This window comes from Dromaius novaehollandiae, chromosome 4, assembly GCF_036370855.1.
Source record: "Dromaius novaehollandiae isolate bDroNov1 chromosome 4, bDroNov1.hap1, whole genome shotgun sequence".
In the NCBI taxonomy this organism is placed as follows: domain Eukaryota; kingdom Metazoa; phylum Chordata; class Aves; order Casuariiformes; family Dromaiidae; genus Dromaius; species Dromaius novaehollandiae.
This window is the reverse complement of record NC_088101.1, coordinates 80809156-80836425: the sequence shown is the minus strand read 5'-3', so window position 1 is coordinate 80836425 and position 27270 is coordinate 80809156. Positions and strand designations below refer to the sequence as shown.

The following is a 27270-nucleotide window of genomic DNA, read 5'->3' as shown; positions in this document are numbered from 1 at the left end:
CAGAGTGCCACCGTGTAACAAAAAGGGGAAACCAATCTGCAACATCTAGTCTTACAAATAATACCACCTCACAAAAAAGTAGCGCACGGAGTGGCCTTAGCAGACTGCATGGAACCACTGCAGCAAGAGCCACAAAAAAGATCTATGTTGAAATTTGCAACACTCACAGTTGTTACTGAATACACCTATAATTTGTTAAATCTGAAAAACACTAAGCAACTCAGCATTAAGCTTGCAACCAAAAAGATCTGCAAAGCAGGCAATCCCTTAACTTGACTTCAGGGCCAGATGTGATAGTGTTCTCCAGATGTATCTGCCCAAGTGGGTTTTGCATAAATAAACCTGGAGGAATTGTGCCATTTCCCACTTCTACTTAATAGCCCGGTGGATTACAGAATTTGTCCAAATGGAGGAAGTTCAGCTCCAGGTTAAAGTTAAGGAACTCTCACTGCCTGACTATCTTTCTAGATTAAGGCGATTCTTCTGTGAATGCCTACAAGTAGATGTTTAGAAGTCTGTGGACTTTTCTATATGAAAGTTAAGTACTACAGCAGCAGCAAGTGACAACAAAATAGGGCTTTAAGGTGCTAGGGGTATAGCAGCCTGGTGGTTTAAGTCCTCTTGTGAATTTGATGCCAGACTAATCTTTCAACAAGCATTACCATCCTCAATACAGAATTGTAGATTTTGAAATATTCCTACCTCCACAGTTCATTTAAACCAAAATCTATTAACCTGAAATTCTATATAGGTAAACCTTCCCAGGATGGGACTTCTCTGTATAGTTTGAGGTAAATCAAGCCATGTGACTAAATATTTGCACAGAGGCAGTCAAAAAACAGAGGTATTCCCACCTCCTAGATGTTTTCCTAGTTTTATTCGGCTCATGAAACATTAAAATGCTGGAATCAGAAAGTAAAAAATATTTTAATCTGCTGAACCTGATGAAAAGCAACACCTTTGAGTAGTAGTCTGGAGCATCTGTTGGGGAGTGATTAGACATTAACAGCAGTTTCATATACTTAATAAAGTTTGCATAGCCAATTCGTGCTTTATAAAGTTTGGCATTGTTCTGGAGTGTGGCCCCGATGTAGACTTTATGACGCATGCAGGAGGCAATACAGCCTTTATGAAGTCCACATTAAGGATAAGTACCAAATTAAGTAGGAAAGTGCAACTAGCCCTAATATGTGAAAAGGAAACTCATGCCCATCTGTTCCCTGAAATGTCCTGTTTCACTGATGCCAGGAGATTGCATTCAAAACACAAGTCTTGAGCATATCTTACTTGTTTGTGAGATTATTTTAACATCCACGTGTTCAGAACCTTAGGTAAATTTTAGGTTGCATCAAAATACAATGAAAGAAACTAGAAAACAATTACAAAATACACTAGAAGAAAAATTTCACCTGCATAGTCACATGCGGTCATTCTTAAATTAGATTGTAGTAGAAAATATATGTTCACTTATTCAGCTATTTCGTGTGTAAGGACAAAGATAAAAGCAGGAGAGAGACTTAGTGATTACAACTACGTTCTACAGTGTTATGAGGCTCATTTATTTCCTCCGTTCCTTCTTGCAGCAGTGGGAGAAATCTAGCACAGACTTCCTGGGTAGGACAGTCCAAAAACCATGGCCCTGCGGTTTGTCCCTGTTTGATAACATAATCTTTCCATAATAAACAGTAGGATATAAGCCAGCCTTGGACTACCAGAAGAAGAAAAGCATAACTGGCCCATGTTATTCTGTGGGTTTCTCCTGCAGACCTTCCCCTCTGACACAAATGATAAACTGCTCTTGAAACCAGCACACTCATTATGGGACAGTTACGGATGTGAAGAGGCAAGATTTCTATGGCACGGCAGAGGAAACCTCCCTCAGGTGAGAGCCCCCACCAGTGCGATAAAAGGCCGTGGATCTGCTGGGTCTTTCTCATTACCCCATTGATTCCTAAACTCCTTTCTTCATAACGCCAGAGCTTCAGTGGGACGCAGGAGAAAGGAAAGAAAAGCAGAAAGGAGGGTGCGTGAAGACTCCACCTCTCAGACCAGCCAAGAGTCTCTCAGATAGTTGCTCTCATAGGAAAAAGGCCTTTGAACCCCAGGAAATGACCAAGGAATTGAACTTGGGTCTCTCACTTCCCAGGCAGGTTCTTTTGAACCCGAGCTATTACAGAACATAAGAAAAACTAAATGTCAGCTTCTGAAATGAATGAGTTTTAAAGGAAAGCCTTCTGCTGTGCTCTTTGGAAGAAAATTTATCTTCAGAAGTAGCTAGGCCATTCTCGAGATTGGCCTCTTGCAAATAACTTACACACAGGGCAGGTATCAACCACAAAAGGACTGAAATATCCAAAATCTCTGACAGCCTGCCTACCTTCAGCTCCTGGAGAATGGATGGAGGCACCTCATCGCAGCCCTAAACAAGGCATCAAATGAGGTGGGATTCAAGGTGCATCCTCTCTCAGCGTTTGTTATTGGCGTGGTTGAGGTGGCTCTTGGCCGACCACGATAGCTACAGCTGGGGTCATCCTGAGGCACCTCATTCCCCATGAGCTGTAAAGGGAATGAAAACATCTGCCCACCACTTCTGCATCCCACGTGGGAGGAGGACCGGGGACCACACCAGTGCCTAAATTTTAGACACAAAAAGTCTTTCCTGATTTCTTGACCCTTTTGTGTACATTTAGACAGACTGCAAGGCCTGGCCCTCATGTCGCTAACTTCAGGGAGTGCACATACTGGTTCTGAATGGTTGCCCTCTAAGTTTCAAACTGGGCAAAATTCTCATTATCACAAAGGAAATCTTGCTAAATGAAGGGCTACAGAAGGTGGCTCTTACAAAAGTCATATTAATAAGGCTAGTTATTTTCTCTTCCACCTCACACCCTTATGATTTGCTATGCAAATCAAAGTGTAAGTTTGTGACATTCCTTCAAAAGCATTAAAAATTCTTTTATATCACGCTGTAAAACTAATCTATATTGATTTTGGCTTACACTGTAGATATGGAGTGAAACTTCCGTTTTTGTTTTGGTTTTTTTCACTTTCTGAATGCATGGATTGCCTGTAAAATATAGAAAGCAGCTGGTTTATTAAAAAACAGACACAAAAAGACTGAATGGCTCTAAACATTGTAGGGATTTTTCCCTACTTATCAAACGCTCAATTAGACTATCTTAACTCACTTTTGAAAAGAGGACAATTGACTATTCAGATCCATGTTGTGACTAATTATTCTACAAAACCTCCTAGTTTATAAATTGGTAACACTTCAGAATTATAGTTTTAACGGTCTCACATGCAACAATTTAGCAGGCTTTGGGTTACTAAGCTGTAGACACAGGAATGGATCTTTTCACTTTCCATTCAAAAATGATGAAGTACAGCATTACAATGCAGACAACACAATTTTTCCAGCTTACCAAATCTTTGAGCTAAGATGATTGATTTTATCAAGTTTAAATCAGTATGAAATTGATTAAATGGCCTGGCAAATGCTGTCATTCAGCTTGAGAGAAAAAACCAATGCAGTGTTTCAACAGCTGCTTCATTGCTTGTCCATTACTTAACAAATAAAATACCGCAGTTTGTGTATGATTAGGCAATGTACAGATATTGTTTTAGAGCATCATTATGAGTCTGGTAAATAGGTTTAAACTAGGAATATGAAAACAAACTCCCTATAATCTTCTGTAGCAGTGTTTAAAAGGCTTATGATTGGCAACATAACTGATTGCATTGACCAAAAGAGCTGTGGACATCTGGCTTTCTAGCCCTACAGATGAAAGACCATATGTTATCAAAAACATACAGTGAGAGAGGGAAAAAACAGTAGTAGGCTGAATACACGAGCAGGGGCCAGAGTTTACGGAAGTCAGGTCCTGTCACCAGTGTTCCTCCCACCAGGGTGAATTACGTAGGACTTTGGGGCAATGGTGAAATGTCTTCGTCTTCAAAACCAGAGTTCAGCTGATGACCGAGTCTCTCTGAAAATCTCAGAGATCTCTCTGCTTCCCCTGATGAAGAGAAGAAAAATATTTTATATTATAAATGCCTACAACTTACCAAAGTGTTTTATGTCCGTACCTTCAGCGGTTTCTCCAAGCTTCAGCTGGAGAACAGTGTAACTGTTTAATATCAAATTAGGGTATACTATACTTTTCAACATAAATCCCAATTTTCCAGTGCTTACAGTTCTGGAAACAATGCAGCCATTCAGATTCATTGCCAGTGAGCTGTGAGGAGACTGAATCTCCCTGTTCACTCATAATTTACTGTTTGATGCCCTTTTTTCAAATGCTAATGTCCAAGTTGCAGACCTAAGCTTAATATCAGCTGCTTGTGCTGTTCCCTGTTTCAGCACACAAAAAGACACAGGAATTTTACAGGCTCGGCTTACACTGTGGGCTATTACAACAGCAACACATGTACTGCCCAGGAAGAAAACTCATTTCTAAATGTAAAATAGAAAATAAAGATGTTATTTTACATAGCACTGAGTGGTACACACTGGTTTATCTTTCTTTTTTCTTGGTGATCAATGGAAAAGGATGTATATAGAGAAATTGTACAGGAAAGTTGTGCTAAAGAAACAAGGTGGGACAGATTAGAGATCTTGACCCTTAAAGACAGTATAACACATTTCAGAAACTAAATAAACAGAATTCACACCAAGTTGGCTGACATTTCGAAAGGTGCTAATTCAGCATACTGCTGCAAGTTTCTGCTGAACTGAGCACTTTTCTTCTCTGAAACAAACATCTGTGATTCAGTGTGATAGATTTTAATATAGTTAGACAATACAGCAAGATGTGTTTTAGAGAAAAACATCAGTATGAATGAATGGTGCTTGCAAGCTCCACAATACCCACTTTTAAATTATATTGAATAATAGATTTCACTCCAGATTGCTACTATCGACGGAGGATAATCTTTTGTATTATTAAGTGAAGTCAACAGAGCAGATAAAAGGGTATTTTTCCCAAAAACATGGTGTCAACCATTTTAAATTGGAATTTTTACACAGTACACCAAACTACAGCATTTGTGTGCATCAGTGTTTTAGGTAACTTAATGCATTAAACTAAAGAGTGCCAAAGCACAATGTATGCAGTAATTCCAAGCACACTAAAAATTGCAGAATTATTCACTTCTCATTTTGTTTGTTTGCACATTCACACTAGGAAGAGTGTAGGGTATGTCTATGCTGCATAAGTATAGACTATGCAAGGTACAACTAATCAAAGCAGTTCTGAACAAGAGCAGTAAGCAGGAAAAAAAGAGGAGATTCATTCCAGGACTAGTAAAAGAATATTATTCCTCATCTCACAAGTCAATTGGCAAATACAACCCCAAGTCTGAACCACCTTCAGCCTGTCTTGGACTTTAAAAACCAAAGCCCAGCTATCAAGAGTCTCATAATTAATTTTTAATCCCAGCCACCAGCTAGGTGTGGCTTTTTGCAGTTCTTCCCAGGGGTTTCATAAAGGATTTCACACAATATGGCACCAGCTCAGACAACTGCTTAGATATCAAGGAGGACAGGGTGTAAGCAGAGCAAACAGCCATTTTCAAAAGGGTTTTGCTCCTTGCATTCCCAGATCTAGCATCCTTAAGGAAGCGTGAAAGTCCTCTAGATGCTTACAAAAAACAACTACATAATATTTAATCTGAAGTTCAGTAATCATTCCATCATTTGGTTCAGATGATTAAGTGGATACAGATGTTCATTAGCAACAAAAGCATGTGTAAACAGGGACACAATCCAGGAAGCTGCTGCATCCAAAAAGTCTGAGGCTGACCATCATGTGCTCCACAGTCACAGACACCTATCTTTAGACCAAAAAAGAAATCTCGCCTCTCTAACATTTATAGGAGTCCAAATTATTTTTGCTCACCATAGCTGTACTTGGAAGGTGAAGGCATTTTGTGCAGAGCATATTTAGGTCCCAGTGGCCTAAATGTGCAGAAGAGCCTGCAAATTTCTGGCCAGACAGGATTTGATCCTAAAAATTTTTCCATACAGTCACCCTGACACCCTTTTTCCAAACAGCTCTACTGACTGAGAGGCAAAGGCTTATACAGCCTAGTTTTGCAGATCTTATTACTGGCTGCTGCAATAGGTAATAAGCAAGACTCCTCCTGGGGCCTTTTCCAGAGGTATTTTCTATCACAGTTTCCCAAAGGAGAAGGAAAACACAAAGAAGATCAACTGCAGGGAGCCAGGGTTTCTGTTTGTCGAGTCAAACATCCCCGACTATATCCCGGTCCTCTGGAGAGGATCATTCACACGGAGAAGATTAGCCAAAAGGATTAGCATGCAGCCGGATTATCCACACCCACAGTTTAGTCAACTAATAAAACAGCACCTTTATGCATTTTCTGCCTTTTAACATTTAGGTTTCCAGGCTCCTGGTCTTCAGTCCTTTAAGCAAGACTATACTTCAGGAGATGCTGAATAGGCAACTGATACAGATAAATTTGCAGCTAATCTCTCCTGGCTGAGTCATTTCTAATCAGCCACAAGATGTCAGTGTTGCAGAATGTTATTATTCTTACCTGTAAAGAAGCATCTGTTTATTTTGCTAAGAGTGGCTGTCAATACTGGGTTTTATTCATTAAGGCCAAGAAAAAGGCCAAGAAATAGCATGCAATCAAGGACAATAAATATCTGCATGGCAAAATGCAATTTATTATTATCCGCATTAAGTAAAACCTGAATTACGTGCTTATTGCTGCCACATTCTCCTAAAGTAAAGTGAAAATCCTTGTATCTTTTCACAAGTCCCGAAGCAGCTCCTGAAAGACTTGAGCTTGGCAGATGGTCGTTGCATAACAACGTTACTTGGAAGGGAGCAACAAGAAATGACACAGGAGCTGTTGCATGATGAAGAAATGAGTCCATCCAACCAGAAACGAAGCTGTCCAGGAACTTCAAATCTACCAGCTTTCACTAACTATGATAAATGAAATCAAAAACCATGCTGATGGACAATCTCCCCTTTCTTAGGCTGAGTACATATTCCCACACCCTTCTGGCTTTGGCAGCAAGCTCTGCCAAGGTAGCTCCCTCGGGCAGTTCTTTCTGTGCCCGGGCTCATGTTTCCTCCGTACATTTGATCAAATCCCAGCTGTATGAGTACAAGTTCTTGTAGGACCATGCTTCACATCAGATTACCGAATCCTCTGGTTTTAAAACACCCTTTCCTCTTCGCAGTCCTTCCCAAGAGGCCAAGGACAGGCAGGACTCCTGAGCTGGCCTTGTTGTGGAAGCAGGGTATTGTGAACCTGCACCCCGGATTTCCTCCGGAGGCTCACCGACCTGTACCTCGATTACTTTTCTGCTTCCTTCTTGGTTGCCTGAGGTTTGCTTCACCAAACAGTGACTTGACTTCCACTTCTAAGTATAGCGAGGCACTGATACGATTAGCGTGAGAATTCCTGTTTACGTTATTGGCTTCCACTCCTGTCCTCTGAACTTGTTTACTTGCACAGCCGCAGGAAGTATGAATTTGGTGGGAATGGAGACTGGACCGTTCGCTGTAAAAAGCTACATGAATAGAGATAGACAAATCTATACAAACTGGGAGTTTTAAAAATACACAGTGGGAACGTAGTTATTTAGCTTGGGAAGTTAAGTAGACAGTCTAATACGTTTGATCCATCTGTAACCTCTTTTAGAAAATATAAACGTATCTCCCAAAAGCAAATATTCCCCAAATATTTTCATAATTTAGGGAGGAAAAAGATATTTCACCTAATTCTTGCGACATCCCCCAGCGGACTTCCCTGCCCCTCCTGTTCTCCCTATAGCACAACCTGTTCTTTGAAAAATACAGCCATAGGCAAAGCAACAAAAATAAACCTCAGGGCGAATCCTTCCCATTTCCAAATCTTCCCACCACTTTTACTGAGCTCCCAACACAAGAAAATCCATTCCTGGTTTAACAAAAATCACTCTTCATCAAGGCAGTTCTGACAACTCCTCCCTGTTCCATTAAACGCCTGGGCTGCAGCGACCGTAAATGCCTATTTTTATCTCCGTCCCGTCTTCGCATTGTGTCGAAGGCTCCGTCTGCTCCGCTCAGAGCCAGAGGCTCCGTGTGCTCCACACGTCCTGCCCGCCCCGTTAGTCACCGGGGGCACCTGCTTGCCAATATTCACATTAACGTGGCTGCCGTGCCGGCCGGGGTGCCCAGCGCGGCCCGATGCCGCGGCGCGGGCACGGCGACCAGCGCGGCGCCTGCGCTTCCCGGCTGCCTGGAAATCTGGTCGATCCGTGCCCAAAGCGGTAGAGCTGGCAGGAACGCAGCGGAGAGATTCTCAGAAAAGCCTGACGGTTTCTGTTGAACTAGCTAGCCTCGTTTAAACTCGCGTTTGCCAGGGTCATCTCAGGATGAGGACGACTAATTTTTTCTGGGGTCCCGCTCACTTAAGGACGTTTTCACGCAAATTTGAAAAATTCCAAGCTATTTACCAAAAGTGCATGGATTTGCCGAGAGACTCAGCGCTACAAACCCTCACGGAGACAGACGTTAGGTTTTAACACAGTTCCTGGAAAAGTTAAGGAAGCGACTGAAGCAGGGTTATTTGATCCAGCTCAGATGTATGGAGCAGGCTAAACAAGGCATCGTGCTTCAGAAAACTGGAGCAGCCTAAGAGGTAAAGGCTGGGACGGATTGGGAAAGGATTTCGTCAGCCCAAAATTAATAAAGACAGGGATGGAAATACAAGAGCTGGAAACCAGAGAATAGAGGCGTATCCAGTCTCAGGTGCTACAGTGAAAAGGTGAAACAGCCTCATTAACGTAACTGAGTTCTGGCATCAAAATCCTGCCTTAAGGGTATAGTTTTTTCACCTGCTTTTGCTTTTCCCTCCCCTTAACCACCTAGGGATTTGGCTGATAGGTGGTAGGGTGAGGAATAGTCCTAGGCTGGGTTTTTTTAAGTTTTTTTTTTTTTAGTAGGGACTTACGGAAAGAAATATACAGTTCTTCTTTTAAATTATAAAAGGGCAAACTTTGGCCGTATCACTTAATTCAGTTTCACGTGCAATAACCTTTCAAATGGTGCTTGAAAGTCAAGTCAAATTTCAATATAAATGATACTGCCAGGTTAACATTAACGTATGAGACACTGCCCTTTATGTTTCACTATCATCCCTTCGAATGTGTTGAATAGTAATTTTAATAGAATCATAAAAATCTTCAATTTCCTCTCTGTAGATTTAACCAATGCCAAGAGCAGTAAAAGAGTTATGTTTCTGTCTCATTTGTAAGGTTTGCAATTATTTTAACATCTCAGGTCTTGCATACTTAGATCCTAGGCCTGCTAAACCTTTGGCTAGAAACACCTTTACAATAAGAACTGCCTAAACCATTTTGTCTTTACTTGTTTTTTCCAGCAAGGATGTTAGACTTAGAAGTGACAAGCTTTTTTTAAAAAAAAAAGAACAGGGAGGCATGGAAATATTCTGATGCAGATGTGCTTAATAATTTGACATCGGTGAATATTCAGTGCTGTGAATTAAACAAGGGCACTGGAAAGTTATTTAAATATGTATCAGATGCTGATACACGGTTGGGTTTTAATGTGAGAAATTTTAGCCCCCAAAGTAATTTTTGGAGAAACATTCAAATGACGGAAGATGGGGGCGGGGGAGAGCAGCGATGCAATCTCTGCTTCAAACGCCGCTGTGTCGCGGGGGCACCATGGGGACCTCACCAGGGACCCCAGGAACCAGGACCCCATCAGCACGTGGTCCCACCTTCCTTTAGGCTGGGCGACCACACAGCAATGGAAAAATCGGGCTCTGCCAGTCCACAGACCACGGAGATGCAGCCGTTCTTCGCTGGGTTAGGTGGCAGCGGTGGATCGGGGTGAAGGGAGGCTGACTCACTCTTCCCCGCAATGCTGGAAGCTTGGCCACCAGCGATTCCCGTCTCCCAGGCCGAACGCAAACCTCTCCCAACCCAGATCGGTCTGCAGACCGAGGCGTGGGGTCCGTCGAGCCACCCAGTCCGTCTCACCCTTGGCGCTGGGGAAACTGTTCTTCCTGGCGGCAGCCGTGGGTTTTGGACATCCACCTCATGCTTTTCTCGCCTGCTTGGAAAGAGAAACCGCTGGTACTGACTGAGTGCCTTTAGAAATGATAAATGCCTCACAAAAGAATATAGATTTCCATTTTTTAATTATTCCACATTCAGGCTGTGGGCAAGACGTGACTATTCCAACAGAGACGGCTTGATTAGCACTTCATAATTCACAAATATGTGGATTAACTTTAAAACAGCTTTCTGCCTTGACATCTGGGGGAAAAAACCTCCATTAAAAGCACCTCTGCTGCTCCTGCGGAGGGTGTTGAAGAAAAATATTGTTTTGGCCATGTAAAAAAAACAGAACTAAATATTACAACTAGTCCCTGGGAGGGCCCAACACTTCCAGGTTTGAAATAGGAGCATCATTTCCAGGCTAGGACAGGCCTTTTGTGGCTGTTATAAATACATGCCCAAACTTGGCCAAAACGGTAACTTCATCTCACACCATTTCAGTTAATGTGTTAAGGTTTAGAAGTGCAGCTTCCAAAAAACTGCGGAAATGTAACTCCAATCCCAGTATACAGGAGCAAAACTAGAGTTTTTCAGGCACTTTTTTATGCCAGATATTGGGAGCTGCCCTGAAAAAATGGCAGCTATGAGGCGCTGAGACATGAGGTTCACGTGTGTTATGGGGAAAGTCTCTTCCACAGATGACCGCTGGCTGGTCATCTTGGATTTTAGGGTGCCTGACTTCGGCTGTGATTTCCAGAGATCTTCGCTATAAGCATATAAAGCACTATAAAATGCTAAATGCCCTGAAATAGAGGACCATAATCATCTTACACTGGTGCCTTTTTGACCCAGAAGTGTCTGCCTCCATTCAGTATCTGTAACATAGATATAATAATGCCTTTTTACAACACCATTGTGAACATAAATGTAGTACTTTGGAGGAATTGTTAAGACAGTGTAGCAATAAAAAGGACAGAAGGAAGCCCAGGATTAAATTAATAACCCCATATTGATTATTAAACAAAGCTAAAGGCCACACTTAACAAGAAGAGTAAAATATCTGGGACGGCATCATCTGAGAGTCTAGCATGATGCAAAAGAAGCAAAGTGTCAAACTGTGATTCAAGAAAATCTTTAATTTTCTAACTTTAAGCACTTGGATTTACCCTTACATTTCACAAAGTGTAGGATTTTTGTGTGTGTCGTATTTTAGTTATGTAATGCATCCTCTCCAAATTTACAGCATTCTGATATCAAACAGCCTGAAAAATTGGAAATGATTGATTTAAGAATCAAAGTCAATTGAGTGCCTCTTGACTTCTTTTCTAATTTTGAACTATTATTCTAATTTAAGAATGTTCTTTAACGTTTTGCAAGGTAAGCAATGATTTTGTACCACTGTATATCATTTATATTAGCATTAGCTACATCCAGCCTTATTCTGGGTTTGTTATTTTTAGTGGAAAATGTCCTAAGACTTTACCGTTTAAGCATCAGTCGTTCCATGAGACTGACCTACAAAAATAATCTGGAATATTCGTATTTCAGAAGCCACTGACCACATGTATAATGTCATTGGGACATACTGTTTTGAGTCCAGAAAACGCTTAAGTGTGTTTCTGAATTGGGTCCTGCATAATGCATCAATATCCAGCTTTTCAGGCTGTGTGGTTTTATAGTTGCAACTTTCCACCTCCTCCGCACTGATTTAAGTGATGTTATTCTTGGCTAATAGTAATTGTGAGAAAATTGAATTCCATCTGTTTCCACCAAAACGAGAAAATAGAATGTGAGAATCAATAGAAGACTGCACTTGTTATACACATTTGTCACAATCAGTGGCTTTGCTAAGGAAACATGTCCGCAGGTATGATTTGCAAAATAAATACCAAGTCACAGCATTTGATCACCAGCTGGCTTATTTAAAAGCCACTCCTGACAAAGACGGATCATGATCTTTCAAATGCTGCACGGCACTTCCAGACTCGTTCAAGGGGAATCATGGCTTTCACTATACAACTGGACTGATGAGAATTTTAATCCTGGTATAGATCTGGCTGTGCATTCACCATCCCTCATGATTAGTTTTGGCCTTACATCTGGGAGTTTCTTAATCTTAGATGACCACTTTCTCATATTCATGCTGCTTACAACATATCCTTTGTAATTTCGTACGTAGTTACTGTGCAATGTCAGAGATTTCTATATGAGTAAGATCGGCATCACTTCGGGTTTTCTTCCTAATGAATGTTGTCAGAATTGAAATCTTTGTGGCTCCTCTCGGCTGTGCTGTCTCATCCACAGTCATGACCAAACCCGAAAGAAGCAAACACAGAGCACTTAAGAAGTCCTAGCAAGCTGTGCTTCGTGTCCAGCCATACCACCGCTCATTCTTCAAATCCGTATTCTACCTATCTGGTAGGACATACCAGTGTCTTATCTGCTTGTTTTTATTGCAACCATAAGCTGGGTGGATCATTACAAGAGTCCTTCAGCAGAAGTGGTAGCTTCCTTCCCAGAGCATTGCCTGTTTAATGGGTGCTTTATCGTGGTTTGTTACACCTTTGCCTAATTCTGCAAGAGTCCCTGTGCAATACAACATATTTTTGCAGGTGCAGCTGTGGCACAGCCAGTGTGGCCTCACAATTTCTTTGCAGTGTAGGACACGGTAGGACCTGTCATGTCATCACACTGGTTCCTCCATAGCTTGGGATCTTTCCCACCCAAGAGACCAGCACTGTTTCTGGTAGCTGCTCCTGCGTCCCACAAAAGGAGGGATGGATCTTCTGAGCCCTTCAGAAAAGGGTGACAAACCTCTCACCACACAGGGCCTCCTCAGCACGGTGCAAACCTCACCTTCACATTGGGGGCACGGGGTAAAGCAGGACTCACCTGCACCCTCTGCTACCAGGAGAACCAAGGCCACCCTGGTTGCATTAGCCAAGAGGTCCTCACAGGAACAACGTGCATAGCTCAAGAATTTAAAAGGTGATTTGGGGTTTCCTAGCTCTTTATGGGGCTTATGTTCAGCATAAGATTCATAAGATATGGACGCTCAACCTTAGAAACTCAAGCACCTTTAAAATTAATACCCAGTCCTTTGCCAAAATACATAGGAAAAAAGGTATATTTGACTGCTGCAGAGCAGTAGTAAAAAGAAAAGTCATTAAAAGGATCATTGTGGACAGAATGCCATTACATAGCTTAACTGCGTGCCTTCGTCTGGAGCTCTGCTTGCCATACCTGCAGCTTGAATTTCAGCAGGACATACATGCAGTAAAGCTTGGAAGGTCCAAAGTGGATAATTACAATGTTCAGCAGCCTAAAAAGACTCCCAGAGGCAGAAAGATTCAAGGGAGTAGAGCAGCCTTCAAATTAGAAGGAAGGAAGTAAAAGGTGACAGAACAGAGGTGTATAACATAAAGAACAGCTTGAGCAAGGCAAAGGAAAATCAGGTAGCTTCTCCTACAGTAAGGGAAAAGTACATTTAGGCCACTGCAGTTATAATTTAAATACTCTTACATGAGTCAAAGAAATATTTTCGACAATGCCTAACTGCTGTGAAATGTTAGAGGGAGCAGGGAGTCAGCAGTTTGAAAAGAGGGTAGACACTTAAATTAATATCTGCAATTATCCTAACTGAAATAAAACACATGGCGAGCGATCAGTCACAGGGCGCAGAACAAAAGCCAGGTGCAGAAGATTCATCTCGCCTAACTGCAGCCGCCTAAAAGTTAAGACAGTCAGTTTAAGCTCCTCGTACAGATTTGCTTTATAGAGGAGAGAAGCCATTCGTGTCCTCTTCAGGGCCGTGCAGTGAAAATGGATATTAAGGACAGTCTTAAGGAATCCCCTTCTGGAGATGTTTTTCTCCATCCGCTACCTGTAGGAGAAGCCCAAATGATTGCTTAGGCCAGATGCACAGTGCTTAGCTGGGTAATGCGAGAGGGGGTGAAGCCTCTGCCTGCCTGGAGCTGGGAAAGGCGCCTGCGGTTTTATTCCCAGCTAATTGTTTTATCAATTGAACAGGCAGAACCGCTGGAAAATCCAGTAACAAGACACGAAGGATGAGACCAGCCTGTAAAACGCATCTTTCCTCCTCCAAGCTGCCATGGATTTATGACACCAGCTGGCACTCAGGTGCAGCTCCTGTGTTGTCTGAAAGGAAAATAGCAAGTCGTAGTTCTGTAGTACAGCGAGTGCCGTGGATTAGTGAGTTTTTCCAAGGGTCGCTTTTCAAAATTCAGGGGTTTTATAACCATTAGTAACATATACATCAGCAAAATGCTCATAGAGGTTCCGGGCAGTACTGTAGGTGTTAGCTGTGGCCCAGGCAGTGCAGCCTCTCTCCCGGCAGCACCCGTCCTCCTGTCTTTCCCCAAAGGCTTCAGTCACACCGAAAGCAACGGGAGATGGAAGACGCTGTGAACAGGCGAAAAGTTCATGAGCTGCGTGCCAGTAAATTGATACTTCCCAGTTTGTTTTGTTTTTTTTAAGGGGAAAAAACAGTGAAATAAATCATATCTGGGGGAGGGAAATTAAGCTCTCCAGGGCTAAAAACATGAGCCGACTGAAGAGCCAAGATCCGAAGGTAAAAGCTGTGGCAGACCCGTATCCTGCATTGAGCAAGCAGAGAGAGCCGTAACACACCGTCCAGCTGATCACACGCTTCCCGTCCACGGAGCAGAGATGTCCCAACCGCGTGTGATCTTCGGCTGCCTGGACCCTAAACAAACCCCTGCAGAAATGATAGCCAGCATCCATCTCGACAACGACGGAGAGCAGGATAGCTCGAGCACAGCCCAAGAGCCCCTACGGCTAGCTGCAAAGCTACATGTTACAGCAGGGACGAAACAAAGCCACCTCCTCGGTGTACTGGGCACGGAAGGAGGGCAGCCTCGTACCCATGCTTTTTAAACACATACATGCGTGCACACAGGCGCTGAGCAGTGAATTCTGTCCACAACGTTGTGAGGCCCAGAAGGGATAAGTTTGAAAGGGTCGGCAACTTCTTAGACAAGGTTTCAGTGCCTGTCAGCTACCAGTCTATGCATGCTACTCCCTTAAGTGATTACTGCAGGTTAATATTAACACAGTTTTAACATACCGCAAAAGATGGAAAGTACCCGCCTTTGTTAAAAGCTGTTACGAGGGGGTTTTTGAAACACGCTCAGTTTTGGTTTTCTGTTCTTTCCACATTACCTTCTGAGTTTTGAATCTTTCAGGTGTAGTCAGACCAGATTTCCAGGCCTTTTCTCATAACTGCAAGGAGCAGAATCCAACCTGATTTTTAAAAGCCGAAATTTTCCTCTTTTGTGTGAGGGTACGCACACACACACGCAAACACACATGGATACACACACACACACACCTTTCTCTCTGGAAGGAAAAAATGGTTCCTGTACTACGTGCAGCTAAAGGTCGATTCTTATTTTATTACCATCTGCTTCTACTCTCATGGTTTCTCTGTCCACTTTATATAAATGTTTAATCTTTCTGACTGCAGGCAGGTAAGTCCCCGGTTTCTGCTGCAGCAAAGCTCTGATTGTGAATGCTGGGAATGTCCAGCTAGTAAAAAGAGACATATTAATGCAAGAAACACTCCGAGGAGCCACCATATAGTGATATTAAAAACAACCTAAAATGGAGGTATGCTAGTTCACAAGCTGCTCCAAAATGGTTTTATTCTGGCTCTCCAAACCGCAGTAAAGATAAGCACTGACTCGGCACCCATGACAGCTATGCTCCTGCCTCTCAAGCTGGATTAATTAAAAAGCTGTGCTCTGGAAACTTTAATGATAAAAAAAAAAAAAAAAAAACCTACAACAAGCAATGCAGTGGGACAGTTGACAGACCAGGCTGCTACATTAAACAAGACCAGAAAAGGCAAAGAAAAGTGATCCAAGAGGCTGAATTCCTAACTGCTATTGAAAAGGCTCTTGGCATAGAAAGGTGAGGGTTTGGCACACGGCATCTTTGGAAAGCTCGATTTAAAAGCTTGCACTTGCAAATTGTGCTCAGTGGTGCTGCCCACCACAGTGTCTTCACACGACAAGCCCCGCTCGCCCTGGGAAACCACCTCTTCGGGTATATTCTGCCACTTTTTTCTTCCTCAGCAAATATAACAGAAACAATTCAGAACGTTAATACCGAATTTCTGATATAAACAAGGTATATAAGCAAGGTACCGACACTCTCCAGCCCAGCTCGGAAGGCTGATGGAAGGCTGTGTGGGTGCGTGTCCTGAGCAAAGTAGATCTGTCTTTGAGTAATTTGTGAAGAGCAAAACTGGTTCCAGCCAGCTCTTGCAAGAGCATCTCTGCACACAGCGCAGCCACAAAACAACCTTTCCCATACGGTGATATTTATCAACTGTGAAATCTGCAGAAATCCCTGAATTTCAAGGGGAAAACGTGGCAGATAGTTTGTTAAACACAAGTTACTAGAAGTGGTAAATGACTTTTTTTTACTGCTCCTCCCCTGGTACATGCAGCTGAACACACAAATCATCGAGTTTGCTGGAAGTCTGGAAAAACTCACAGTTCCGGAGTTAATCATTAATATTGTGGGGGTTACAAGAAGGTATTTTTAAGATTGCCACAGCATGTGGGGAAATTCCCATGTGCATTCCCTGCAGGTCTGCAAGAAATAGCCTTTTCTATTTGGCTCAGATGATTTTGCAATTGTTTACATATATTGAACATGAAGTATCAAGGTCAGATATTTTCCAGAAAGCCAAGGAAAGCAATTTACCATTCTGTTGTATGAGAAAACACCGTAACAATTCCAGAATTAACCAACTTCCTTTCTTTTCTCTTGCTTTCTGTGGTATTGCATTATATGGCAGAAAACACTGAAATTTCTGCTTGCTTAAAACAGTGTGCAATCTGTTGGATCAAAAAATCCCAAACTAAGAGAGGTAGCAACAAGCTGAACTTTGCATAGCCAAAGCAAGGCTATTCTCCTTCATTTCATTTTCCAGATACCCAGCACAAGTTCTAGGAACTTAAAAAATCATATTAATGCTAATGAAGTCAATTATAAGTGTTCGTTTTTCTCTCAGCTAAAGTTGCTAGTGGAGAAAATAGCCAGCAATGACCTCCACAGAAAATGAAGCCCTTCACATTGGAGTCACACCTCCCTCTGCCTCGCGATTTCTCAAGGGCTGCTCAGGGTCTTCACACCCGTTCGCTCAGTGAGGACTCAGTCTGACAAGTCAGCACACCTATCTTTTCTGACATATAAAACATTTACTAAACTCCTAGAAGAATGATGAAGTTGCAAATTTCTCCTTTCTCCATATTTCTCTGAAGCAAAACTGTCTTCCTTTTTTTTTTTCTCAAATTAACAAACAAAGCGCAGAGTTCCTACTAAATCAGATCGTTACCTGCAGATATTTTTTCCCCAGACTTTACTCAGAAGGTGACCACACTGGGGCTGCCTAACCCCAGAGGGCTTTGGATTTTTTGCTGGGAGCTATGTAATTTTAAATGTCCTCTAGTCTTTCAGCTGCTTTGGGTCAGCACGAAGAGAAACCCGTTTGCACTCTAACCCCACTCAAGTGGGTTAGAAACCTACTGCGAGACACCCTGGCCTTGGCCACGAGTGGGTGTTTTTCCACCAATTTCAGAGGTAGATTTCAGGATCCGGGTAGGGGGATACTAGCCAAAAACATTAAGATTTCTTCCAGGAGGGGAGGATCCTCTTGACCAACCTCTGTAACACATACATCACAAATTTCGTAGGGCTAGCTGAAGCTTGTCATGTCACGAAAGCTAACCCAGGCTCTCCTGACCCAGTCCCATGCTCAGCAGCTCCCACTGGGACGTCACTTCTGCACATGCAGTGCTTGAGAAATTTCAGCCGACACAGGCAGTTGGAGACCAACACAGAGCAGCAAAAAGGATTTCTAAGAATTAGACATCTTCGAGAATAATGCCACTGAGTATTTTTACCATCTTCCTTTCACCTCCTCCTCTTCCCATTGCCTTTTGTTTAATATTTAGCAAGCCTCAGGCTTCTGGAGTTTAGCAGAAGAGACTGAAGACACTATAGCCCGTACCGCCCTATTCAAGCATCAGATCTGACCCAAGACAGGGTATTTGCCAAAGCCTATTTTAAGTAAGGTTCCTGAAACACTTAGATGTCATGGGTGGCACCCCCCCTCGCAAAGTAAATATCAGGATGAGAAAATGCAGCCACTAATACACAGGTCAGCTCAGTTGGGGCCAACACACTTCCGGAAGGACACAGACCATTTAGTCTAAGTCCAGAGGAAAACGACAAAAATGAGGGAAAGTTTAAAACCCATAAATTAGAAGGAAAGATTAAAAGGATGGGATTTGTTTAGTCTAGAAAAAGGAGAAAACAGAGAGGAATCATGATAGCAGTCTCCAAACAGATGAAAGTGTAGCTGCAGAAGAAAGGAAATAAACATCCCCTGTGCTCCCCGGGAGCCTGACACGGAGCAATGGTGTCAAGCTGGCAGCGAGGGAGACTCAAGTAAGATATTAGGAAAGAACTTTCTAACATTAAGCAGAGATAAGCCCTGAAAGCATTTCCTACGGAGGTTGTGGAACCTCTGTCACAGGAGGTTTTTCAAAATATCTGAGGCAAACATATGTCAGGAGTAGTTAGCGTGAAGCCGATCCTGGCTGGGTGAGGAGCTGGACTAGGTGACCTCCTGAGAGCTCTCCCAGCCCTATTTTCAATTATTTTATTCTTCCTTTCTTAAGATGTGTGGAGCACTGTGTAATTGCTTGTCACAACCCATTTAGAGAAAGCGATTGTCTCACAGAACTCCAACAGAATACCCTGAAACAACACATTAGAGGCAAACACTGAATCTTACCTCATTCTTTTACATGCCTGTCTTGACACCACAGACCTCATTGTCTGCTCCTGTTTTTCCTCTGGCTGTCACAGGCTGGATCCAATATTTTTAAGAGTGCACTCTGCAACCCTGGTAAAAAAATAAGTCTCTGTCTCAACGAATAATTAAACACAAAACTCCAGGTGTATTTAGAAATATAAAACATGGGTAACTAATGCTATAGCTGATGGTAAGACATCAGGAAGGGAAGGCAGACAGGCTGGTACACATCCTCCAGTCGTGTCCTGCACCCCAAGATGAGGGAGCAAGCAAATGAATTCAGCAATTTGATTTGGATGAGCCAACAAACATCTCTGGAAAGAATACGCATATACCGCTCACAGATACTCCCCTTCCCACAACCTTAAAACTGTTCCATCGGGAACCAGGTAGCTAAGCATCTTTGTGGATCTGAACCCGAAATCAAACATCAACTCAAATGTTAGCTGAAGAGTCTTTCTCAGCTTGGCTGGCCACATCAGGACCCATCTAAAAAGGACTCTAGGTCTTGTTTGCCCAGAGCTGTCATCGTAAAGATGTCGTCTGAGCATGCTTTACCTAAGAGCAAACAAATCCACCCCACAGCATGACATTTCATGCAGTGTTTGAGCAGTTGGTGAAAGGTCATAAAACCACAACAAATAATATTTAGAATGTTTTTCATTCATAAAAATGTTCCTCTGTTTTTGAGGCTGTGATCTTTTAAGCAACTTGCCCAGTCTGAAGTCTTTCCTATTACAGATTCACATCTTTTTTTTCCAAAACGTCACCTCCCTCATTTTTCAGGAACTCAGCTGACAATTCAAAAAGTTTATTTTCAAGTCAATGAACTGTTGTACAAGGTCTACTAAAAACATTCGAGATGTCCATGCTGTTGTTTGGTCTGACTGTCTGAATTATGTCCTTCTTTTTTTTTTAAAAAAAAAGGGTTTTGCTGCTTCAATCTCCATTTAGATTTCTTGTGATTGTTTGGACACATGATGCATCTTTCAGGCACTGCACTCTCATTCACAGGCTTTTGAAGATCAAAGAATCATTTCCAGCCTTTGAAGCTCACCACTTTAAAATCTACCTTCCAAATTACTGGAAGAGTTTTTTCAAAATCCTCATTTCCTATGACATCTTTACAAGCTTTTCTCCCTCACCCACACGAGCCCAATGCCTACCTTGATTTTGCCACTGGTTAAATGCAGCGGGGTCTGTAGGCAATGTGGTGTCTCTCAGCCACAGAAATCATCCTGCTGGAATCCTGTAACACAAACGTAGAGAAGAGGGAAGAGCTACAAAAGGGTGTAACACACACAATCCTTCAGTGCCATTTTTATAGGCAGTGATGGCTCCAAAACCTCAGCCAGAAGAGAACTTCAAATGGTGCCACAAAGGTTTCTGGAGGAGATGATTCTCGTTTCAGGAAGACGGAGATAAGCAAGATGGAAGGGTAGTTTTCCACACTGATTTTCTGCTCAGTATTAACTCCAAATTGGAATCTCTTCTGAAATTCAGTTTCAGACATGTTGCAGGATAATTGACCCTTTGGTGCATTTTTGACCCTAATGCAACACATCAGATAGGGAATCTTTCCCAGCCTGGGTGGGATTTTGTGTGGTGACATGGGCTCACATTCACACAATCCATAACTTTAGGAAGTAGCTGGTGAAGCCATGTGTGCTGTCACTGTTTTAAGTGAATTGCTATTTAAACAATAAAAACCATAACATCAAATTAATGATGGGAATATTTAAAACTAATGAAAGAATATGTTCTGATCATAACTCATTAACTTTAGAGTGAAAGGTGCTATTATACAATAATCCTAATTACATGTAATAGTTTCCTTCTCCTTGGAATGGGAAATTTCAATTCACTGGAAATTCAAGGCAACTTAACAATATGCCTGACAGCAGGAACAAGAGAAGAGCCACATCTATTTAGATGATATAAAGCAGCGCTTGCTTTACAACAGTGTTTTGTGACTGACTGAACAACTGGGAAAACTCTGCAGGGCTGCTTTTTTAAGGAAAAGACAGACATACATAAATTCATTTGGGCATGACAAGCCGATAGTGAATGCAACAGCAACACAATTATCGGCCTTCAAAAGACAGTATGGAAGACGTGTTTCTTTATTCATATGATTCCATTAAAAATAAATAAATAAGCAAAGTGAAAAAGGCGCGTGTGCCTCAGTGTTATCCCACTGGGAAACACTTACTTCTAGAGAGACCTTCTGCAAGGGCAGGAATCCCTCAGGCTCAGCTACAAAGGACACAGCCCTACGCTGCCGGGAAAAGCTCTTCCTCAGAATAATTAGACAACAAAACGAACTGTGAAAGCTCTGGGAGCCTGAGTCCCCCTTCCTCATCCTTCATAGTAAATAAAGGGTAAGTGATTACCTTAGTATAAAAACAACCTTCCCCTCCACATCAGAGAATGGGAAAGGGAATTACAGAAGCCTCTGAATTCTTGCAGATCTCGCGGCACAGTACTGTGGCAATGTGAGCCTGGAGGATAACGAGACAGTAATTACTCTCCGCATAGTTTCTCTTTGTGTTGCTTTGCTTTAAGGATGCTGTACGAATTGCTCTCCTCTCAATTCCCAGAGTAAATTACCTCCCGCAGCCTGTGAGCCATTTCATCAGACAGTTTTGGGATACCCTGGAAAGAAACGACTCAACACTGAGGTCCGCTAGGAACTCAGAGACGTGCTACCTGGGTCGCGTCCACGTGTGCGTGCCTATTGCAAACAAAAAAAAGAAAAGCCAAAAAGTTTTCAGGATGCACACACAAACACAGAACAGTTTTTTAAAAAAGATGTGCAAAGAAATGCTTTGCTGCTTCCTCCCGGTCAGGATGAAGGGAAAGGGCTCTTCACCTCCCCACCGATGCATCAAGAATCCCTGCTTTTCCCTGGTCTCATTTTAACCCTGTGCTCCACCCACCTCCCTATCTTTCTTTGAACCAAGGAGAACCAGCTGACGTTTCCTCCGAGACCACAAAAATGATACCAAGCACCGTAAGCAGAATCACAGACCATTATGGCACCAGATTTCGCAATGCTTTTTGCTCCAGTTCCTCCCTTGAAATTAGAGCCTCATGTGTCAGTGTCACACTGTAACAGCCAAGAATCCCTCTCCTCCTCTAGCCCAGTTTCTTCTGCTCCGAGCTGACTCCAGGGCTTGCTGCCATCAAGGACACAGCTTCCTACAGCAACAGATCTGAATGCTGGAAGGGACGGCTGCTAGTCTTTTAGTATCCCCAGTGCTAGTCAGCAGAGTGAATTTGACCCATAATGCAGAAAGCTCTTCCCACAGCTTTTTCTTGGAATATGGCACAGTTAAAGACTTCCTCTATTTCCTGTAGCCCTCATTCCCTGTGACTTTGAGAACATGTTTGGAAAATACAGTTACTTACGTATTCTATTATATACAACACGGAAAACTCTTGTGTTTTGGGACGGGAACTGAACCACCCGCTAGCAATAATCTCTCCCTGGGGAGTGCAGTGGAAGCCTGCACAACTATCTGAGATGCTTGGCAAGAGACCTAACTTTTGAATGGCAAACGTTAGATGAGATGAGCATAAAGGGACGTTATTTAGTGCAGACTCAGCCTAAGTGCCCACCTGAGTGCTGTTCCCGCTCTTATATCCTTCTCTCTTTGACACAAAACACCTTGTACCCCAGTCCTGCTGTGCCTTCATCTCCTCCTATCTGACCTTCCAAGGGTGAGATGGGGTCCGAGGTCCTGCTGGAACATGAGCTGGAAACCAGGGTTGGGCAAAAACTGCTGTCCTAGACAACTCTCAAGAATTAAAAGAAAAGGTGTGTTCCACGAAGGACAAAATATTGACACCTGGAAAGCACTAACAAACTGAAAGCACACAAAAATCAGACTAGTCGTTCACAGTACTTCCTCTCCATGTTTTTGAAAAGTTTCCATGAAATACCAACCTTTTATTTCTTTTTCTTTCCACAAGGCATTTGGCAATTTCAAAATATCAATTTTGAAATGTCAGTGTCTTTTGAACAGACCAATCAGCAAAGCTAAGCCTTTCCTGCCAGGCCTTTCAAATTCAAATAATTGGCATGTCCTGATGAGAGAATATTTAGGTAAAGAAAACATTTCTGACCAGTTCTGATAACCGTGCAGCACGCACTGCTGTGGGGATGTAAGCCACATCACTCAAGCACAAGTGTTTCCTCAGTTCCTTCCCACATCTCCCCAAATGACACACATCAAATGGTTGTCCGTGTCCTTCCGGCCAGCAGGGAAAGCTAGCAGATGACCTTGGGTCCCTCGCACCCCTGGTGAGTTCAAATAAACCACACAATAGAATAACCAGGCTGGTTATGTTTCATTTTACTCCTCAGAATATTGAAAATATTAAAAGCTGGTGCTCAAGATGGTGGCTTGGAGAGAACAAGTGAAGCTTCTTTAATGATGGTCTAGAGTGTTTTTCTGAACAACACAGACACTAGTAGATATTAGTCTAGAATATTTTGGCTGTCTCGCATTTGGAAAACAAGAATTTCTTTAAAAGTATTACCTTTAAAAACAAGCATTCTGATTCAGTCTTCTGCATGCTCCATGCGACCCTTCCCCAGACACCTCTGGCAACTTTTGCTTTCCAGTCATTAGCATGTGACTGAGCATGTTTCTGCTTTGAAAGCAGAGAGATCCTTCGTGGCTGCTGAAAAATTTCAAAGCAGATCCAGATACCAATTCTCGGCAATGTGTATTATTCCCATTTGCAACTAATTGTCAGGTTAGACACTCCTGTTGGAAACTGATTCAAAAATCATATGAGAGGCACAGATGTACATCTTCAGCAAGTCTACTCACATAGCAGAAGCGCTGTCCCGACTCCAAGCTATCGACAGAAAGGAGCTGACATCCTGAAATTGTTCTCGCAAACATTAGTGGTGCAGAATAATACCTTGATCTGAGTGGCAATAGGTATAAAGACTTGCACACCTTTAGAGCATTGCACAGGAGTGGGATAGAGGCTCTAGTCTCAGCTCACGGCTCTACCATGCACGTGCAGAATAGATGCGAAGGCTGCGCTCTCTACACTCCCATCTTAAGACCGTGTATAAGCGTGTGTTTATCTTCAAGCATAAAGATTTAAAAAATGCTTTCACAGGCTTGCACTGGGAGGTAGATGGCAGGATTAATAGCTGTTCTTCAAAGCTATAAACTGCATGGTATGTTTTCTCAGACTTTGAGCCATGAGTTACTGCTGTAATTAAATCCAGAAGGACAGACCATAATAACGTTCTGACTTGATTTCCACTGGCAGAGCATTGATTAAGAGAGCTACATAATAAATGAGAGGCATTTCAGAATCACACTGTTGATGTTATCTGTAATTTTTTTATAATTAGAAAAGCCTAAAGAAAATTGTATATTATAATTACATGCATTATTAATCCTACTCCGTTATAATAGGAATTCTTCTATGATTACAGGTTGCAGCAAGCTTTTTGTAATTTTTTTTAAGAGGTCCAGTGATTTGGTTTACAAAAGACCTTGTAAACAACAGATAAATCCAACCATATTATTTCAAACTAATGCAAAACCAAAGCAAGTTCAAGCTGATGACTAAAAAATCTAAAGAGGAACAAATAGTTTAGGTGTAATCATTTCGCCCATTTAAAGCCTATGGTGTAATGAAAAGAACATTCAAAAAGGTATCTTTTATGCAGTCCTTCACACAAAACTCTTAAATAATTGAACATGGAAGGAAGGAAGCAGGATATTTAATGATTAAAAAGAGATAATTTATAGTTCGTTCAGCTCCTTTTGAGTAAAGTAACCTGAGCACAGGGTTCTGTTCTTGAATAAAACGCCATTCTACTATCCCACAAGACTATTTGGTGTACAACATATTTTTCAACTCTCTTTGCCATAAACAGGAAGGGAACTAGCAGAAGATGCATGGAGGTTCTTACTTTATTTACCAAGAAAAGTGACTGCAATATATATAAAGTCTTGTATTTCCAGAGAAAGCAGCAACACTCCACAGTAAGGCTGGTTAAGAAAACCTCTCAGTGATATTGGTAACCAGTTACTTTAGCAAGTAGTCCCACTGGTGCCAGAGGAATTCATTCCTCATATGAGTAACTGGCCAGCAATGTGAATAAAGGGTTCATCATCTGGACCAAAGGTTGTTTTTTCAGGTCTTATTTATTACTATCCTAATTCATTTTGCTTTGATGTAACAGATAAGGCCCAGGCACCTTTATTCTTCTTGCAATTCTCCATGCCAACATTTTAAGCGATATCTGAGGGTACACATCTGGAGACATCAAAAAGCTTTGTAACACAAAAATTAACCGTAAATGAATATCTTAATAGTTGCACTTTTCATCACCTGTTTTATATCCACAATTTAATTACAGGTAGAAAAAGCAATAGGACAAACTGTAAAATTGCACTGAAAGCCCTTCAAATGCTTGAGGCTTACTGCAGCATCTCCCCTTCCAAGGCTTCGTGTATTCACAAAGACAGCAGGCAGATCTCATACTGTGCTTGAGTAGAATCATGTGATGCACATCTGGATGGACCTCACTATCTCTGCTACTGCCCGCTTCACACTTCCACTAATTTGATGGAAAATACTGGGACTGAATCCGAAGACAAACCTAGTATTTAAACGGGCACATTTTGCAGCACTTTGAATCTGCCTGAAATAATGCTCACTAGCTGACCATTCTCACCACCTCTAAAATTAATACCCCAAAAGAAACAAGAAAACTTCTACCAAATAGCCAAGCCAAAGCAAAGCAGCTTCACCACCCTCCTAAAGACAGGGATACCAAAAGCCACTTCTAATTAACCACAGACCTATCCTGAAACACCAGCCGTGCAAACATGTAGCCGCCAGAGCATAGAAGTGGGAAAGTACAAACACAAACCTGTAGTTCTCTCATTTGCGACCCCATTATTGAACATCAATAATCACCCAACCTCACTGGGAAGAGCAACCGAGCAGAAGGGATCCCAAGGTCAGTTCTTCCCAGAACTGAAAATGATGTGCCAAGACCACCAACGTCACAGGACCACCCAAAGCCAGCCTTTGCCAGCCAGAACCAAACAAGCTCCCATTTGGCTTGTAGAAATAAGGCTACATTAATGCCTGGTAAAGACTATTCAGAGAATTGTTAAAAGGAGGTTCTGAACATGTTCCAGTCAGTGAATGTTGATTCTGGCAGGCACAGACTGAGTCATGCTTGGTCCCATACTGAGCCTCTGCACTGCAGTCTGGGGCTTGCTCCAGATGGTTACAGATGATTCTGAATGGGGACCAGCTGGTTAATGTTTTCTTGCCTTGGTTACATGCAGATAAAGCCATTTGCGTCATGGTTACTTTTGACAAAAAGTGGTTTTGCTTAATTGACTTTAGGCTCACTAAGGGGCGTTTCTAAGCTGGAGACAAAAGGGTTATTCTGGCAGGTTACAGAAATGTTTTGCAAGTTTGCCAGTGATTTAAATCCTTGATCCAATCTTGACTTAACTCTCTTAAGACAGATGTAAATGCCTCAAGTGGTGCTGTCACATTAAATGCATTGGTTGTCTTGTTCACTCACTAGCTGAATTTTGCCATAACACTCGCTAACTGGCAACCCGCTTTGATTTCAGGACTTCTGGAGAAACTCCAGCCTAGAAAAGTATTAGTCACCATCTGAGTTTTGTCTTCATCAGCTTCTCATGATATTTTATGATGTTTGCCTCGAAGAACAGATTCATCTAGCCCTAATTCTTGCAGACAAGAGAGTTGCTTCTTTAATTTTTGTTATTACTGATAATCAGAATGAATGAAGAAACAATATGAAGGAGAAATCTTGTTCCCCAACTGCCCAGAATGTTATCAGAACAGGCATTTGCCCAGCTGAAATAACACTGTTTACACTGGAATGGGGCATTGTATCTGATCTTACCAGGGAGGTTTCGATTCCAGATCTCATCCCCAGAATACTTCAAACTTCTATTTTCATAATGAAGTGAGATCATGTGGGACCCAAGATATGCAGACTTTCGATTTCTCCCTTTGTGTTTGGGAGAATTTACTTCTGTCTTACCTGTCAGATCCCACTGCATCAAACCTCCCTTTAAATAGGATTCCTTCCACCCAAGAATTTTGATGCACAGTTGTTGTTCTTCATTGGATTAACTGGATGAACCCATTTCACCTGGCCAGATTTAGACATCTACTGCTGACCAATCATTTAAGACTTTCTTAATAGCCAACCATTCATCCACAAACAAATCAGACTTTTCATGCCCTAGAGTGCCTATTGCTGCCCATTGGCTATGAAGCCAAGACACACAACATCAGGAGATGACAG

At 42.2% G+C, this 27270-nt stretch overlaps 1 long non-coding RNA gene across 5 annotated transcripts; it reads right to left on the bottom strand.

Annotated features, from left to right (window-relative positions):
* Positions 1-144: 144 nt before the first annotated feature.
* Positions 145-26183, bottom strand: LOC112990747 (uncharacterized). Of its 5 annotated transcripts, XR_003261144.2 has the most exons (6): positions 25840-26183; positions 21534-21657; positions 21317-21424; positions 20090-20172; positions 18903-19013; positions 10204-14473 (listed from the first exon to the last, which is right to left on the bottom strand). It is a non-coding gene; the product is annotated as an uncharacterized LOC112990747 (long non-coding RNA). The 5 variants fall into 5 exon arrangements; XR_010389159.1 differs by lacking the exons at positions 10204-14473; positions 25840-26183 and adding an exon at positions 145-4019 and having other exon boundaries at positions 21534-24586; XR_010389157.1 differs by lacking the exons at positions 10204-14473; positions 25840-26183 and adding an exon at positions 6662-10103 and having other exon boundaries at positions 21534-24586.
* Between the last annotated feature and the right edge of the window lie 1087 nt (positions 26184-27270).